Source organism: Cebus imitator, unplaced genomic scaffold, assembly GCF_001604975.1.
Source record: "Cebus imitator isolate Cc_AM_T3 unplaced genomic scaffold, Cebus_imitator-1.0 Scaffold202, whole genome shotgun sequence".
Lineage (NCBI taxonomy): Eukaryota > Metazoa > Chordata > Mammalia > Primates > Cebidae > Cebus > Cebus imitator.
In genome coordinates, this window is record NW_016107517.1 from 3,895,173 (window position 1) to 3,912,334 (window position 17,162).

General features: G+C 48.5%; 1 non-coding gene across 1 annotated transcript; it reads left to right on the top strand.

Moving 5' to 3' along the window:
• Positions 1–16,775: 16,775 nt before the first annotated feature.
• LOC119474022 lies at positions 16,776–16,877 on the top strand. The gene has a single exon (XR_005203313.1). It is a non-coding gene; the product is annotated as a U6 spliceosomal RNA (small nuclear RNA).
• Positions 16,878–17,162: the final 285 nt, after the last annotated feature.

Genomic DNA, 17,162 nt, shown 5'->3' on the forward strand with positions numbered 1-17,162 from the left:
CTCTGCAACCTGAAATAGCGTAACCAACCCATTTTACAGAGTTGAAACCGAGACTCAGAGACTGAAAGTTAAATGCCTGAAGTTGCAGTCAATAAGAGGCAGAGCTGGAACTGAAACCTACAGCCTGACAACCAGTTCATATTCTGACAGTAGGCTAGTCTGCTTCACAGAGCATGGAGTGGATGGTACGTGCCTGCTAGGATGGACCAGGTATCACTGTAGGTAATAAACAGCCCCAAACAATGGAAATTTACAACACTGAAGGCTCTTTTCCCGCTCATGCTGCATGTCCTCCATGGCTCTCCTGGGTCCTGTGCTCCACATCCCCTCATCTGCCACTAGAATAAAGGAGCAACCTTTATATGGGACTGTCAGTTTCTCTAAGAGATGAAAGAAAGGGTGGCCCGTCTCAGTGGCCCCCAACTGTTTTGCCTCGAGGTGACACATTTCACTTCCACTCACATCTCCTGAGTCAAAGCAAATCTCATAACTACCTCCACCTTCAAGGGGCCCAGAGGAGAACCTGAAATACTCAGTGGACTCTATTAAGGCCACCATACAGTGTCAGCCTGTGTGGGAGACTGTGGAGGGGCGGAGGAGGAGAGTGGGGAATTGATGGGAAATGACAACAGGACTGAGTCACCATGGATTTGCTTTATCCTCAGCCAGGTGGAGTTTGTCCCAGAGCTGCACAAAATCATCAGCGGCATGATCAAATTGGGAAAACTTCAGAAAAAACAGTTTGTTGAGATGTGATTAGTGGCGAACTCAGAATCAACTTCAGAAAAAGCAATTTGTTGAGATATGATCAGCAGTGAATTCAGAGTGATATTGAGTCACTAAGTCTCTGACTTCCTCAGTTACCCCCTATGATAGTGGTGAAGACGGGAGCATTAAGAGTTGATCTGGAGGCATATCAGGAGTGTGAAAATTTCAACATTTTAGTTCCTTTAAGTTAAATCCAGGCACTATCTCTCCTGCAAGTCCCCTGTTCCTTTCAGATTGCACAGGTGAGAATGCTCAGATTAGGGCTGGAGGTCATAAAATATTAGCTCCCACACCAACAGTGTCCCTGTGTCATGCATGCAATCTGTGCATTTTCCTATGCTAAATACTGTCCCAAAACATCATGGGGCCTGATTCTTCCTCCCTGTTCCAATGGCCCTGGGTGACTCAAGTGCCCATCCAATGACCAGGACACAGAGGTCTTAGAGGGATGCTCCGTGAGGCCCCAGGTACCAGGCACTGCCCTTCCAAAGTGTGAGGCAAGGGACAGGGCATTGTCTGGGGGGACAGTGGTGAGCCAGGGTTGGTGACTCTACTTGGTGGCCAGATAATCCTACACCTGCCACCTCTGATGGATCCACTGCCTCTGTGGCTGTTTGTACTGCTGCTGATGCTCCAGTGGCTGCCCCAGCTTCCTGCCTAGACCCAATCCCTCTGAAGATGGAACTGCCTCCTGGGACCCAGGAGTCCTACAGGATTCACTCAGCTGTCCCCAGGAGTCCCCAGAACCTCATTCTTATCAAGGACCTAAGAGCCCTACCCGCTGGCCCTCCGTCATCAGCCATAAATGATGATTTACTGCTGTTATCATCATCACTGCCTTTAATGGCCAAGGACCTTCCAAGGTGCCAGCTCTGGAAGGAAAGATGTCCTTGGGAGGTGATGACACTCAATACACAGGTGCTCAACAGATTGCTTCCTCCTATCCTCAGGTAGTCTTTGCACACAGCCATTGACACTCCCGTTGTATGGAAGAAAACCAGCCCAGGGTCACACAGCTGGTCAGCAGCACAGCTGGTCTCAAATCTGAGGTGCCTGGCCCTGCCTCCATGAGGGACCTGCCTGCAAGGGAGGTTAACCCTGGCTTTGGGGAGACTTTCCTGGGCTGCATGATCACCTGTTTGAGGGGGTGATTCTCCTTCCTTGCCCTGTCTCTGCTTGGGCTATAACCAAGGTGACACCAGCCACGCTTCATGGACATCATGGTACTCGCTGCCATTCACTTTTGGGCTAATCTGACTTCAGCCCCCACTCACTTGGTTTCTCCTTTTACAACCAAGACCACCCAAATCTGGGGCTTTTTATGCAGGTGACAGCAGACGAATAGAATTGAATACCATAGTTGTGTTATCCTTGTTTTGTTTTTTTTTCCTTGTGTCTTAGGGTTGTTTTTGTATTTATGGTAATGGCATTGGCTTTCCATTTGTAGCATCAATAGAATATTTGCAGTTTACAATAACATTTTGTCATAGTAAATGGTGAAGAGATTTAAAGCAGTGGTTTTCAGTCGCCATAGGCCTCAGTGAGCCTGAGTGCACTCTGTGATCAGGCAGAAGTAGGCCTTTGGGAAGCTTAGCTGAGGACAGGGCCAGGAAAGACGATGGTCAGTGGGGGTCTGACCCAGTCACCAGACCCTGGGTCCTGCCCACCTGCTTGGCACTCCCCACCCATCACTCATGATGCTGCCAAGCCCTGTGGGCATTGTGGCCAAATCCCCCAGGAGAAGCTGACAAACTCTGTCTCTTGAAATGCACAGATTCCTTGGACACCCCTGGGAGGTCAATCATGAGAGTCAACTTGGTTTTCTCCCCCTCATTAGGGTTCAGAATTAAAAGTCCACCTTCACAGGCAGTAAAATAATATAGATAAGTGACACCATCAGCCTGTTTCAGAGTTAAAATGTCTAGGTGGGTTAGGGATGATTTGAGACCACATAGCCTTGTGCCACAAAGTAGAGTTTCCAGGCCAGAGGGAGACATTTGATTGCCATGTTATGATCTTACCACTGAGTGTAAAGGCAGTCTTGTTTCAGTTTGGATTCTTTCTTATGTTTATATTTTATAAGGACACTTTGAATTTCCAAGCATCAATAATTTTTGGATAGCTTTTAATCATTTACTTCTAGCACAAGTCTATGATCAGAAACATGCTGTGTGATTGGATTTCTCTGAAATATATTGAGGTTTGCTTGATGAGCAAAATAAGTCAGGTTAATTTTTGTAAATGTACCATGCATGCTTAAAATGAATGTAGCTCCAATATTTATTCCTGAGATACAGGATGATGGAGGGATGGCTCCATGGCTGTGATGGAGAAGGTTTATTATTGGACCTACCGCATCTTCTGATGTTTTGTTGCTTTGAATATAAATGGTGGAGAGGGGGCTGTGGAGCTCCCACTCTGCTTCTGTGTGAGGTTGATCCTGCCACCCTGTCCTGCCAGCATTTGTTTTTTTCTGTTTTACAGCCAAGACTGACCATGAAGAAACCCTGGGATCTCAAGAAGGAAGGAGCCACTCAGAAGCAGGGACAGGGAGCTAGTGGGGAAGACCAGAAATCAGGTCTGTGAAGGTTCCAGAGAGGACCTGTCCTTGGGAGGCACGTGGGGGGCTGAGATGGGGGACGGGGCATTGGAGGACGCGGGTGCTCCGTGGAATGTCCACTGTGAGACACCATGTTCCAGGGCCAGGGATTGGTGGATAGGGAGTATAATGCCCCAGCGTTGCTTAGGCAGTGCACAGACAGGAGAAGGTTTGGTAGAAACCGGAACTCTGGTCTCCGTCTTCTTGCCCCGCGTGTCCTGTGGCTTCCCTGATAGACTTTCTCGCTGACTTGTAGCTGAACCTCCAACCTGTGCTTGAAGACTTAGTTTGAACCGGATCCTTTCCCAGACCCCTTTCTCCTCCCCTTCCTCCAGGTGCCCAACAGGCTCCTTCCCCTCCCTCTTCTTCCCTCCCTTCCCCCTCCCCAACTCAGATCCCACCCCCATCCCCATCAGCTTCTCTCCCCCAGCCCTAAGCCACCCCCACCTCTGTCCTGGCTGTCTCAGGGCACCCTGAGAGGACCAGGACATGCAGGTGCCATGGCTGCTCTTTTGGCTCCTCCTGCTGGGGTTTCCCAGCCATCAATCCACCCATGTGAGTAGATGCTGGACTCACAGGGTTTCTTCCTTGTTATTGGGCTGTGTCATGCAGCACATTACACTGCGCACGCCTGTAATTTCAGTGCTTTGGGGGGTTAAGGTGGGCAGATCACCTGAGTCCAGGAGTTTAAGACTAGCCTGGGCATCATAGCCAAACCCCATCTCTACAAAAGATTTCAAAAAAGATTAGCCAGGCCCGGTGGTGCATGGCTGTAGTCCCAGCTACTGGAGAGGCTGAGGCGGGAGGATCGCTTGGGCCCAGGACTTGGAGGTTGCATTGAACCGAGATTGCCACACTGCACTCCTATCTCAAATGAAACTAACCAAAATAAAGTGAAATGTCATTTGAGTTTTGTGTCATCTGGTTTGATGACTTTTTAGGAACTGCTGAGTCAACCATGTCTTCTGCTCTTGGGGATTGTCTCTAGGGAGTCTGTGCCCGGTCAGTGTGATGGGAGCTGAGAAGCCCATCAGATGGAGAGGAAAGGGCTGCACCTGCTGGGAGGTTTGCAATGTGGGAGTTACTAGGGGTGACATGACCGGGATGTGAATGAGGGCTGTATTGTCCTTTGTTTTGTAAAATGTGTATGGTGCAGATCATTGATTTACTCAAAGCAGAAGGGGTCTTAAAGTCCTTATGTTGTCCAAATATAAAGAAATCACAGGCCGGGCATGGTGGCTCATGCCTGTAATTGGGAGGCTAAGGCTGGCAGATCAGTTGAGGTCAGGAGTTCCAGTCCAGCCTGGCAAACATGGTGAAACCCTGTCTCTACCAAAAATATAAAAATTAGCCAGGCATGGTGGCAGGTGCCTGTAATCCCAGCTACTCAGGAGGCTGAGACAGGAGAATGGCTTGAACCCAGGTGGCGGAGGTTGCAGTGAGCCGAGATTGTGCCACTGCATGTCAGCCTGGGCAACTGAGTGGGATACTGTCTCCCTCTTGTCTTCTTTTAATATTGCCCAGAGAAGCCAAAAAATTGAATGTCCCTGCTTTACGTCAAGAAAAAAAAGACACTCTACATTTGAACTGCCTAAAAACACTACCAGCCATGCAAAAAACATGAGCCTGGTAACTTCCAATCTTTTTGGAAGCAGTGGAATCCCCTGGTGATATCTGAGGGATGTGGTTGCCTCTTGGAGGAGGTTGATGGTTTCTAAAGATTATTCTTTCTTACTGAAATATTGTAAATGTCATCGACCTTTTCATTATTTCAACTATTATTTTTCCAGGTTATCAGTTTTGCACCTGATTATTTGTATCCTGGGCCTGACTTTCTTGGCATTCTGTGGATGCTTATCACTGTTGTGTTTCTGGGAGTTTCTACGCTTGGACTTTTCCTCCGAAAAATTAGCTTTTGTATGAGTATACCAACTTCCTGTAGAGGTATGCTTGTAATCACAAATAATAAGAAATTATGTAAAACAATTCATGGTTCTGGGCTTTATTATGAATATGGGGTTTTACCAAAAACATCAGGGAAATGATTTATTAGCATGAGAATTATAAAAATGTCTTCCATTTACATTATGAAAATTAAGTAGGTTGGTGTTTGTTTAATAGAATGTCAACAGAACTTTGGGTCAAAAATAAGTTGGCTTTTTTTTAACCTTTTTGATCTTTATCAGAAATGGAGTACGAAGTTTTGGCACTTAAATAGGAAATTCTCCCTAAACTTTCCTGCTTTAGAATTCTATCATATATCTGGAAGGAAAGCTTTCACTGTCCTCTCCAAAGGTTCACTGCAGAAAGGAACTGACAACAGACAGATTAACAAGTGAAGAAAAACCTAGAACAAACATAAACATGGGAGCCAGCCAAAAAATGAGACTGCAAAAAGGGCCAAATGGTTGATGCTTAAAGAGCACACACTTTTCAGGGGAGAGGGTGATAGATTGCTTGTTTGTTTGTTTTCCTTGCTTGTGGGCATAGTCAGCCAGGTCAGGATGTGGATGTGTTTTTCTCCCCACAGCTCTGTGCTCAAGCCTTGGAGAGGGAGATGGCAGAGAGGAAGGCCACCTACAAGCAGCACAGGTAGGTCATTGGGATGGATTTTTTTCTTTTTGAGCTGGAGTTTCACTCTGTCACTCAGACTGGAGTGCAGTGGCACAATCTCAGCTCACTGCAACCTCCACCTCCCAGATTCAAGCAGTTCTCTTCCTCAGGCTCCTGAGTAGCTGGGATTACAAGCATGTGCCACTATGCCCGACTAATTTTGTATTTTTAGTAGAGACAAAGTTTCTCCATGTTGGTCAGGCTGGTCTCAAACTCCCAACCTCAGGTGATCCACCCACCTCAGCCTCCCGAAGCACTGAGATTGCAGACGTGAGCCACCACACCCTGTTGTGGTGGTGATTTTTAAGGATGTTTTTGTTTTAAGATGAAGCTTTGAGTGTCTAGTAAAGAACATGGTGTTTTAATTCTTCTTCAAGTCAATTTTTTGTATTCTAGATGGGAAATGAGAAAAAAGCAGAGAGTGCCAGAGAGGCACGTGAATGAGGAGCCAGCCCAGAAATGACGGGTCCTAGAGAGCCCTTTCCGGAGAGGGAGGAGTTCGCTGTGAAGGCAGCCGCTTAATTTCTGCTGCACAATCCACACATCTTGCTTCTTCTTTTGGGGTGAGGGCTCAGGTGGGACAATTGTTCTGTTTCCTGGAAACAGTTCCAAGCACTTACAAAGAGAACAGTTGTCCCACTGGGTGGCAGGACCCCATTTTCTCCAGTGCCCTAGCTGAATGGCTCTTGGCTGGTCCCCTGTGAATGCTGGAGCTCAGGCCCCTCCACTGACTGTGGACATTGCCCCACCCTGACGTCTTGGTTACTTTCAGCTGCGAGGATGAGCCTAGAAGGCAAATGGGCCAGCTCCCCTTCCCACCTTCAGTCACTGTGAAAGCTTTATTTTTCTTTCATTTGAGAAAAGGAACAACCATGGCATTTTAGAATGCAAGCTGTAAGTGCTGATGAGAGCAGAGGTTTTCTGGCAATGTCTTCATGAATCAATATTGTACCACAGACCTGCTTTAAGAAGGATTTATTTGAATCTGTGGAACTTCCTTCATTCTTTCTGCCTCTTTAAATTGTTTATTGTGAATTATATAACTCCTTTAGTAAGTTAAATTTCTATGTAATCTTACTCCTCTAACATTTGAAGTGTGACCCTAAAACTTTTCAGATAATTTCTTTTTTTTATTTCTTTTTTTTGAGACAACCTCGCTCTGTCACCCAGGCTGAAGTGCAGTGGTGTGATCTTTGCGCACTGCAACCTCCACCTCCCGGGTTCAAGCAATTCTCCTGCCTCAGCCTCCCAAGTAGTTGGGATTACATGCACCTGCCACCATGCCTGGCAATGTTTTTTTTGTTTGTTTGTTGTCTGTTTGTTTAGTAGAGACAAGGTTTTACCATATTGGCCAGGCTTGTCTCAAACTCCTGACCTCAAGTGATCTGCCCCCCTCGGCCTTCAGTAGTGCTGGGACTACAAGCATGGGCCTCTGCACTTGGCCTCCAGTTCATTTTTGTAGCTCTTATCTTTTCTCATGACTATTAGTCTCTTTATGTTCATTTCCGTTTGTAAATATTGATAATACCTGATCAGATATGGAGGTCAGATTCTCTATGAATCCACAGAATTTTCAATGCCCCTATAGCTTGAAGAAAAGACGCAGAGCTGCTCCTGTCCTGGGCCTATAGATGTTCTTCCCATCCATGGCTGTTTCTATTTTAATTTTGAGTCTGTGCTCACATGGTGAGTGATTTCCTTTGATATTTACTGGGAACCCCTGATTTAAAGCTCATTTTCAGCTGGTTAGAGCCTGACCTGTCCACAGCCTATTGAGAGTTAAGAAAACCCCTGGACCAGGGAGGGCTCTGCCGTGTCTTCCTCAGGGATGAGGCCCAGAGGGCTCCAGGGTCCTCTGAGGCATCTGGTCAATAAACCCTGTGCCTCTCGTAAGGGACCTGAGTGTGGCAAAGAGAGTGAGATGGCAGCGGACGGTGTGGAAGGCTTCTTATTTTGCATGGAACATGGAAGCCAGATTGAGCCCCATCCCCTTCCTGGCCTTTAGCAGGTTCAGGATCTCATTCGGTTCCCGTGAGGAGCAGCAGCTGTATCCCAACTAAAAACACAGAGAAGACAAAGGTAAATGCTGGGGTCATTTTCACTCTGCCTGTCTCAGGACACTGCAGTCTTTTCCTCCATCGCCCTCTCCTGGCCTGGCCTCTGCTCTGTGGGTTCTGTGATACCTTTTCTGTCTGGACTTTTTCAGAAGCAAAATCTTCCCCAGAAACTTTCTGGCTTCTGCATTCCCAGCTGCTCATCTTGGGTGGCACCTTCCGCAGTCATAAATGCTTAGGGGCTGAGGGCTGAAGGGCTTTTCCTGTTCTGTTTCCGGAAATAACACAAGGAATGCCGCTGACCTCCACTGCTGTAGGTCTCATGGCCCAGTGAACTCTGACTGATCTCTTTTACTCAAGATGTCGTGAGGTCTCATTTCTGAAATCTGTGAGGTTTGCTTTTATTTTGCTGTGATTTTGTTTGTTTTCTTCCATAAGGTCATTGATTAACATTTGAAATACCTGCTTTATTCCCAGAAGTGACAAAAGTGAAAACTCATTACTCCAGCATTAATATGTGCTTTGTGCAATTTTGAATACTCTTCAGCAAAGTCAATTCCATAGTTCGTCACAGTCCCATCCCTGTTGGTAACTGTGTTGTGCAAAAACACCTTCAGCCTATTCAGTGATGCCCCGATCTAATATTCTAAGTGTCAGAGGTTTCATATTTGTAGTAGAAAATATGCCTTGCCTGCGAGTTAGTGAAGAGTGAATGTAGCCTATTACCCACAGCCACAATTCCCAATGAAGGCCTTAAATGATGCTCAGCCTAGCTGGTTCTTGTGTAGCCTCTGTACCTTCAACAGCTGCCGAGTCCTGTGATTACACATGATGGGACTTGTACACTTGAAATCAAACACATTTATAGAGCTTGCTTTGTTTAGAATTCCCACCTCATTTTTCCATGGACAAAAGTATTCTTCATGTTATAGTGCACTTAAAATTTGTATTACCTGGGAGTAATAAAGAAATATTCTAGCCATGCCTAACTGACTTCTCCATGTAGGACTGTTCTGTCAGAAAACCCTCTCCCAGTTCCCCTGCATGTCTTCAGGAATCCACATCTCCCCAGAGCTCTTTGTGCTCATGGGTGGCACCCCCAAAGAGAAGAAGACCCTTTAACAAGAGGGGAAGCAGAGGGGAAATGAGAGGGTCCCGCAGGTAGAGCTGGAATCAACTCCCACTCTGCCTCCTGCAAGCTGTGTGACCCTGGGCACATGCTCTCCTTCCTCCAGGAGCCTCTGTTTTCTTAGATTTGGAGCAGGGTGGTCACATTGACTTGCAGAGTTCTGAGAATCAGAGACAGAACATAAAAGTCCTGGAGAACATTCTCCAAAAAGAAGCTGCAACATATGTGTGGACAATGGGCTTTTCATGCCTCTCTTACTCTCTGTTGATGTGATAGAAGAAACTTTCTCTGGTGATGGCGGTGAGGGAGGAATGAGGATGGTCATAGACACTCCTGTGTCTGAAACATGCTTCTTCCTTACTGCGTGATGACTCTGTCTTCCCTGGGGCAGGCCCCCAGCCTGCCTATATTTGCAGACAGACACAGTGGGATGTGGAGAAAACAGTTTGTCCCAATGACTTTTCTTCACTCCACAGCTGTCGGCAGTACTTAGTGGAAGGGCGACTTCATGACACTGATGCTGCTGTTTTGAAAGCCAGAGGATGGAAAGGTGCAAAAAACTATCAGCGGCAACGTAAGGTGCAGCCCGTGTTGGTGGTGGGGTTTTCATCCGTCAAATTAATATACTGCAAAACATTTTCTCCTTCTGCCTGCAGGTCAATATGGCTGCAGCACAGCATCATCATTGCTCAGGATTGCCCTACTCGCCCTACCTCATGGCTGACCCTTCAAGACCATTGATGGGTTGCCGGCCACCTCCTCCATCTAGGTGTCACCTGGGAGTTCAGCCACTTCCATCAGCTACAGGTGATCTGGGCCCTCTGACAACTCTTGGATTTGAGTGTCCACTAGGACCTCAGCCCCCTGCTCCAGCTGAGGATTTTCTCAGAACTCAGAGGCCTATATGTGAGTGTCTTCTGGTGCCTCTACCACCATCTCCAGCCAATGATTCTCTGAGTCCACACACACCTCCACCCGAGTGTCTTCTGCCACCTCTGCCACCGTCTTCAGCTGACGAGCTTCTGAGACCACAGACACCCACACAGGAGTGTCTTCTGCCACCTTTACACCTTCTCCAGAAGGTGGATTCTTGGAGATGATGATTCTTGGAGACCACACACACTTCCACCTGCGTGTCTTCTGGGATCTCTACCACCTTCTTTAGCTGATAATTTTGGAGACCACAGGCACCTCCACCTGCGTTTCTTCTGGTACCTCTATCACCTTCTCCACCTGATGAGTTTTCGAGATCACAGACACCTACACACGAGTGTACTGTTACTTCTACACCTTCTTCAGCTAATGATTTTCTGAGACCACAAGTAGCTCCACCACTTGGGTGTTTTCTGGGACCTCAACCTCCCGAGTGTTCTCTGGGACGTCAGCCACCTACTTCACTCAAGTGAAGTCATCACCCATCACCCACTATTTGACCTCAATCATCTTCTTCAAGTGAAGATTCTCTGAGACCACAGTCACGTCCTTCAGTCGCGTGCTTTCTGGCACCTCCACCATCTTCTCCAGCTGATGATCCTCTGAAACCGCAGATACCGCCAGCAATCAAGTGTTCTCTGAGACCTCATACATGTTCTCTGTTACAGTGTCATCTGGGACCTCCTTCACCTCTTCCAGCTGTTTGTTTTGTGGGACCTCCACCACCTCCTCCAGCTGCATCTCCTGTGGGACTTTATCCACCTCATCCTGCTGTCTGTGCTGAGGTACCTCAACCACCTCATCCTGCTATCTGTGGTGGGGGACACATCTACCTCATCCAGCTGTCTGTCCTTTGGGACCCCATTCACCTCATCCAGCTGTCTTTCCTGGGGGACCCCATCCACTTCATCCAGTTGTCTGTCCTGGGGGACCTTATCTACCTCATCCAGGTGTCTTGCCTGGGGGACCCCATCCACCTCATCCCCCTGTCTGTCCTGGGGGTCCTTATCTACCTCATTCAGGTGACTTTCCTGGGGGACTCCATCCACCTCATCCAGCTGTCTGTTCTGGGGGACCTCATTCTCTTCCTCCAGCTGTGTGTCCTCTGGGACCTCAACCTACTTCTCTACTTTGTGGCCTCTGGAACCTCAGCCACCTTCTCTACCTTGGTGGCCTCTGGTCCCTTAGCTGCCGCCTTACATGAGTCTCCCCTGGTACTTCAGTAACCTCTGCTCATGACCTCTCACCCTCAGCCACCTCCTCAGCCTAGGTCTCTCCTAGTACTTCAGCCAATCCTTTACCTGGCTGACATGCTGTATCAACTGACACCTTCACCTGAGTGTCCTCTGGGATTTCCGCCCCCTCCTCTACTCATGTGGCCTCTAGGACCTCAACCAACTCCTCCAGATGCACCACATGATATGTTGATTTGAACAGTATAAAGTGATTTATTAAGGGAAATCATCTCTTCTTTTTTTGAGTTAATAGAAAGAAATGTCACAGGTGGTACTGCAGGGCTTTGCAGTGTGAGGGTAGCACTGGCTGAGATCCTGCTCACTTTTCTCAAGTTTCTGAGAGCACACAGTTGGTTGCATTATTTCCTATCATAAGTTTGGCAGCAGGTATCTCTTGCAGATGAAGAAAGGTTTTTTATTTTCTGCGGGTACAGAATCTCACTCCATCACCCAGGCTGGAGTACAGTGGTGCAATCCTGGCTCAGTGCAACCTCCACCTCCAGGGTTCAGGTGATCCTCCCACCCCAGCCTCCAGAGGAGCAGCTGGGACTACAGTCATGCACCACCACGTTTGGCTTTTTTTTTTTTTTTTTTTTTAGATGGCGCCTTGCTCTGTCGCCAGACTAGAGTGTAGTGGCGTGATCTCGGCTCACTGCAACCTCTGCCTTTTGGTTTCAAACGATTCTGCTGCCTCAGCCTCCCAAGCAGCTGGGACTACAGGCTCTTTAACTTTTTGTAGAGACCATGTTTCACCATGTTGCCCAATTAAAAATGCCAGGTGCGATGGCTTATGCCTGTAATCCCAGCACTTTGGGAGGCTGAGGTGGGTGGATCACCCGAGTTCAGGAGTTTGAGACCAGCCTTGCCAACATGGTGAAACGTCGTCTCTACTAAAAATACAAAAATTAGCTGGCATTGAAGATGATCAAAGGGTGCTTTTAGTCTCAGCTAGTTGGGAGACTGAGGTGGGAAAATGTCATTAACCCAAGAGGCGGAGGTTGCAGTGCACTGAGATCTCCGTCATTGCACTCCAGCCTGGGCGACAGAGAAGACTCTGTCTAAAAAAAAGCCCGGGCGCGGTGGCTCACACCTGTAATCCCAGCACTTTGGGAGGCCGAGGTGGGTGGATCACGAGGTCAAGAGATCGAGACCATCCTGGCCAACATGGTGAAACCCCGTCTCTACTAAAAACAAAAAATTAGCTGGGTGTGGTGGCGTGCGCCTGTAGCCCCAGCTACTCAGGAGGCTGAGGCAGAAGAATTGCTTGAACCTGGGAGGCGGAGGTTGCAGTAAGCCAAGATCGTGCCACTGCACTCAAACCTGGCACCTGGCAACAGAACAACACTCCATTTCAAAAATAAATAATTAATTAATTTTAAAAAATAAAGAAAAGGAAAAAAAGCCAAAGCCAGTTAAAATTTGAAAACAAGAATGACAGTGACATCCCGACATCCACAACAGACTGAGACCCTGCCATGATTGAAGAACCCTGTGAACCCTCCCAGCAAACCTAGCAGGTGAGAGGGCTCTCATCTCACAGAAGAAACTGAGGCCCAGGGGCCACAGTGTCTTGTCCAAGGTTGCTGGGGTCTGCCGCGGAGCCCACGCCTCTTGATCCCAGCCCAGTGCATCTGTTGAGAGAGGCAGCTCCTGGCATAAACCTGCGGGGGCCTTCCTAGTGCAGTTCCGGGAGGCCCCCGGCTCACCACACCCTCCACATGTCCTGAGGGGGTCCCTGTCCAGATGGTGTCAGGGGCCAGTGAGCAGGGGACCCAAAAGCTGCATGGTGGGCACAGAGGTGAAGACACAGAGTCCCAGAGAGGGAAGGGGTTTTGCCCAGGGTCACCCAGCCTGTCAGTTTTCTGAGGCCGCAAGTAACAAGTTATAGACTCAGTAACTTCAAACAGCAGAAATTGATTCCTTTGAAGTTCTGGAGGCCAGAAGTTCAAAATCAAGGTGTAGCAGGGCCCTGCTTCCTCTAGAGGATCAAAGGGAGCCTAAATCTCCCCCAAGGAGACCCTCAGGGCAGGGCATGCACTAACTCTCAGTCACCTCTGTTCAGTAGTCTTAGCACTCATACAGTTTATTTTTATTTTTGTTTTTTTGAGACAAAAAGTCTGGCTCTGTCACCCAGCTGGAGTGCAATGGTGCAATCTTGGCTCACTGCAATCTCCACCTCCCGGGTTCAAGTGATTTTCTTGCTTCAGCCTCCCTAGTAGCTGGTGTGTGCCACCATGCTCAGGTAATTTTTTGTATTTTTAGTAGAGATGGAGTTTCAGTGTATTAGCTAGGATGGTCTCCATCTCCTGACCTTGTGATTCACTCACCTGAGCCTCCCAAAGTGCTGGGATTACAGGCATAAGCCACCACGCCTGGTCTATTTATTATTTATTTATTGAGACAGAGTCTTGCTCTGTCCCCCAAGCTGGAGTGCAGTAGTGGGATCTCCACTCACTGCAACCTCCACTTCCCGGGATCAAGGGAGTCTCCTGCCTCAGCCTTCTGAGTAGCCGGGACTACAGGCATGTGCCACCACACCAACTAATTTTTGTATTTTTGTTAGAGACAAGGTTTCACCATGTTGACCATGCTGCTCTCAAACTCCTGCCCTCAAGTGATCTGCCCGCCTTGGCCTCCCAAAATGCTGGGATTATAGGCATGAGCTGTAGTGCCCAGCCAGGACTTAGACAGTTTAGAGGTTGTATTTGGGCTGGAGTAGAAACAGAACAAAGGTAAAACTATCTCCTTAGAGGAGAAGGGAGGAAGGAGTCAAAGGGCCAGGCACAGACAGCAAGACCCCTGAACAGAGATTAGTCTACACTCGGCCATAAGGTGGGACGGTCAGTGTTGGGACAGGAGGTCACACACACAAGAACTTAGCTTAGAGGTTTTGTCTGGACTCAGAGCAAAGTTATGACAGCAACTGGCTCCTTGGAGGGTGGTGGGAAGGCTGGCTCTGACAGACTGAGTGGTCTCGGCAAGACATCTCTCATCCATGTTTCCTTTGCTTTGCTCTCATCCTCTGGACCTGAAAGATCTGATCCAGACAATTCCTTGAACCAGAACCTGTCCTTGAAACAGGGTCCCAAACTGTGAAGTTTTGCTGATGGCTTCAAGGGGCTGAAAAATGGAAAGACATTGGGCCAGGAGCCCCAGTTGGAGGCCTCCATAGGTCCCCAAGGCAGCAGCAGTGAGGAGAAATTGATCGTAACACATCAGTGAATTCAACAGTGTGGGATTTGTGGAGAATTCAGTGGGAGAGGAACAAGTTCATAGCTATCTCCACTCTTAGATCCAACAGGCTAAGCCCATTGCTGCTCCACAGCTAAGGCAGACACAGCAGAAATGGAAACACCGAAAACCCCACTGATCACCTGAGTTCCTTCCCTCCCTCCCTCCCTTCCTTTTCTTCTTTCTTTCTTTCAAGACAGGGTCTCAATCTGTCACCAAGGCTGGAGTGCATTGGCACGATCTCCACTCACTGCAGCCTCTACCTCCCGTGTTCAAAGGATTCTCCTGCCTCAGCCTCCTGAGTAGCTGGGATTAGAGGCAACTGCCACCATGCCCAGCTAATTTTTGTATTTTTAGTAGAGTCGTGGTTTCACCGTGTTGGCCAGTCTGGTCTGGAACTCCTGATCTCAAGTGATTTGCCTGCCCTGGTCTCCCAAAGTGCAAGGATTACAGGTGTGAGCAACTGCCTCCAGCCCCACCTGAGATTCTGGAAGGCAGAGGATGGCTGCTGTGGGCTCAGGGCTCCTTCTCTTTCTCAGGGCCTCAGGTTCTCTTTGCCTCTGATGGGCCTAGCAGTTCTTTCTCAGACAGCTTAACAGGTGCCAAGACTAGAGGACTGGAGGGAATGGTACAGAGAGTGAAGTGAGGTGGTCAGCTTCTGTGCTGATGCTTGGTGGCTTCAACTAAATTCCTAATTTCCAGATCCAGGCTTCCCACTCCTGCCTCCCAGCCCTCACTGTGAAGCTGCAGGCTCTCATTGGTGAAAGGCTGGTTGGTCACCTCCTTGGACCTGGCAGCAAAGACGAGCACAGAGACCATGTCTAGGTAGAAGCGTCTCTTGGGAAAATGTTGGCCATGAAGATGCTGTGGGCCGAGCCACACAGAGCCCTGAGGTGGGACCAGGCAGTGGGTGAGTCAGAAGCGCCGCCTGGCTGAACATGGTGGCTCACACTTGTAATTCCAGCAGTTTAGGAGGCTGAAGCAGGTGAATCCCTTAAGTCTAGGAGTTCAAGACCAACCTGGGAAACATGGTGAAACCCATCTCTACCAAAAATACAAAAGTAACCTGGAAGTGGCATGTACACCTGTAATTCCAGTTACTTGGGAGGATCACTTGACCCAGGGAGGTTGAGGCTGTGGTGATCCGTGATTTGCACCACTGCACTCCAACCTGGGTGGCAGAGCAGTGCCCTGTCTCAAAGAGAAAAGAAACAAGGCGGGGCGCTGTGTCTCACACCTGTAACCCAGCACTTTGGGAAGCCGAAGCAGGTGGATCACTTGAGGTCAAGAATTCGAGAACAGTTTGGCCAATATCATGAAACCCCATCTCTCCTAAAAATCCAAAATTATAGCTAGGTGTGGTGGTGGGCGCCTATAATGCCAGCTACTCGGAGACAGAGACAGGAGAACCCCGTGAACTCCACAGGGGGAGGTGGCAGTGAGCCGAGACTGTGTCACAGCACTCCAGGCTGGGTGACAGAGCAAGGTCCAATCTAAAAATTAATTAATTGTAAAAAGATAAAATAAGCTATGACTTAGCACATTTCTATAATCCATCTCAAAAAAAAAAAAAAAAAAAAAAAAAACAATCAATATAAAAAAAAAAAAAAACAATAAAAAAAAAAAACTCTTAAAAAAAATCCCAAAAAAAAAAAAAAAAAAATTAAAAGTCAAGCCTGCCTGTGCCTCAACTGCTCTTCCCCACCTCACCCCCCAGCCCCACACCCACCAAGCAGGCTTCAGAACCTCCTTCTCCAGCCGATTTGCCCTGACACAGGTGGGCTGACCTGCAACAGGCGGGTAAGCATGTTGTTCCGAGGAGGCACACAGGGGAGGCCCTGGTTCAGCGCGTCCACTGCCTTGCCCAGCATAAAGCGGGAGGTGGAGCTGGCTCCACTCTCTTTAGCCCAAGGCTCTTGGTGCCTGTGCGCTGGCTTCCTCTGTGTCAGACTAGTCAATCAGGTAGAGTTTTCCCTCCTACTGGCAAGATGGGGCCAATCATTCCTGCTGGTCTACCTGGGAGTAGGAGCAGAGGTCTAGTGCTTGGCTCAGGCTCCAGGGCTCTCCCAGGTCCTCAACCCTGTCCACGGCCTCACCTTGACCTTGAGCACAGCATGACTGCAGGTGGAGCACTGGTTGAGCCAGGTGGCTCCTCCAGTCCAATTTCCATTGGCCGACAGGAAGTGCTGCTCAAAATCAGCAAAGCTCACTATGCTTGCTTTGGCAGCATATGCTAAAACTGGAACAATACAGAGAAGATTGGCATGCCCCTGCGCAAGGATGGCATGCAAATTTGTGAAGCATCCTGTGTGAAAATAATAATAACAGGCCAGCATGCTGTGGCCCACGCCTGTAATCCCAGCACTTTGGGCGACAAAGGTGGGTGGATCACTTGAAGTCGGGAGTTCGAGGCCAGCCTGGGCAACATGGCAAAACTCTGTCTCTACTAAAAATACAAAATTAGCCAGCCATCATGGTGGGTGCCTATAATCCTAGCAACTTGAGAGGTCGAGGCAGGAGGATCACTTGAACCCAGGAGGCAGAGTTTGCAATAAGCAGAGATCGCTGCCACTGCACTCCAGCCTGGGAGAAAGAGAGAG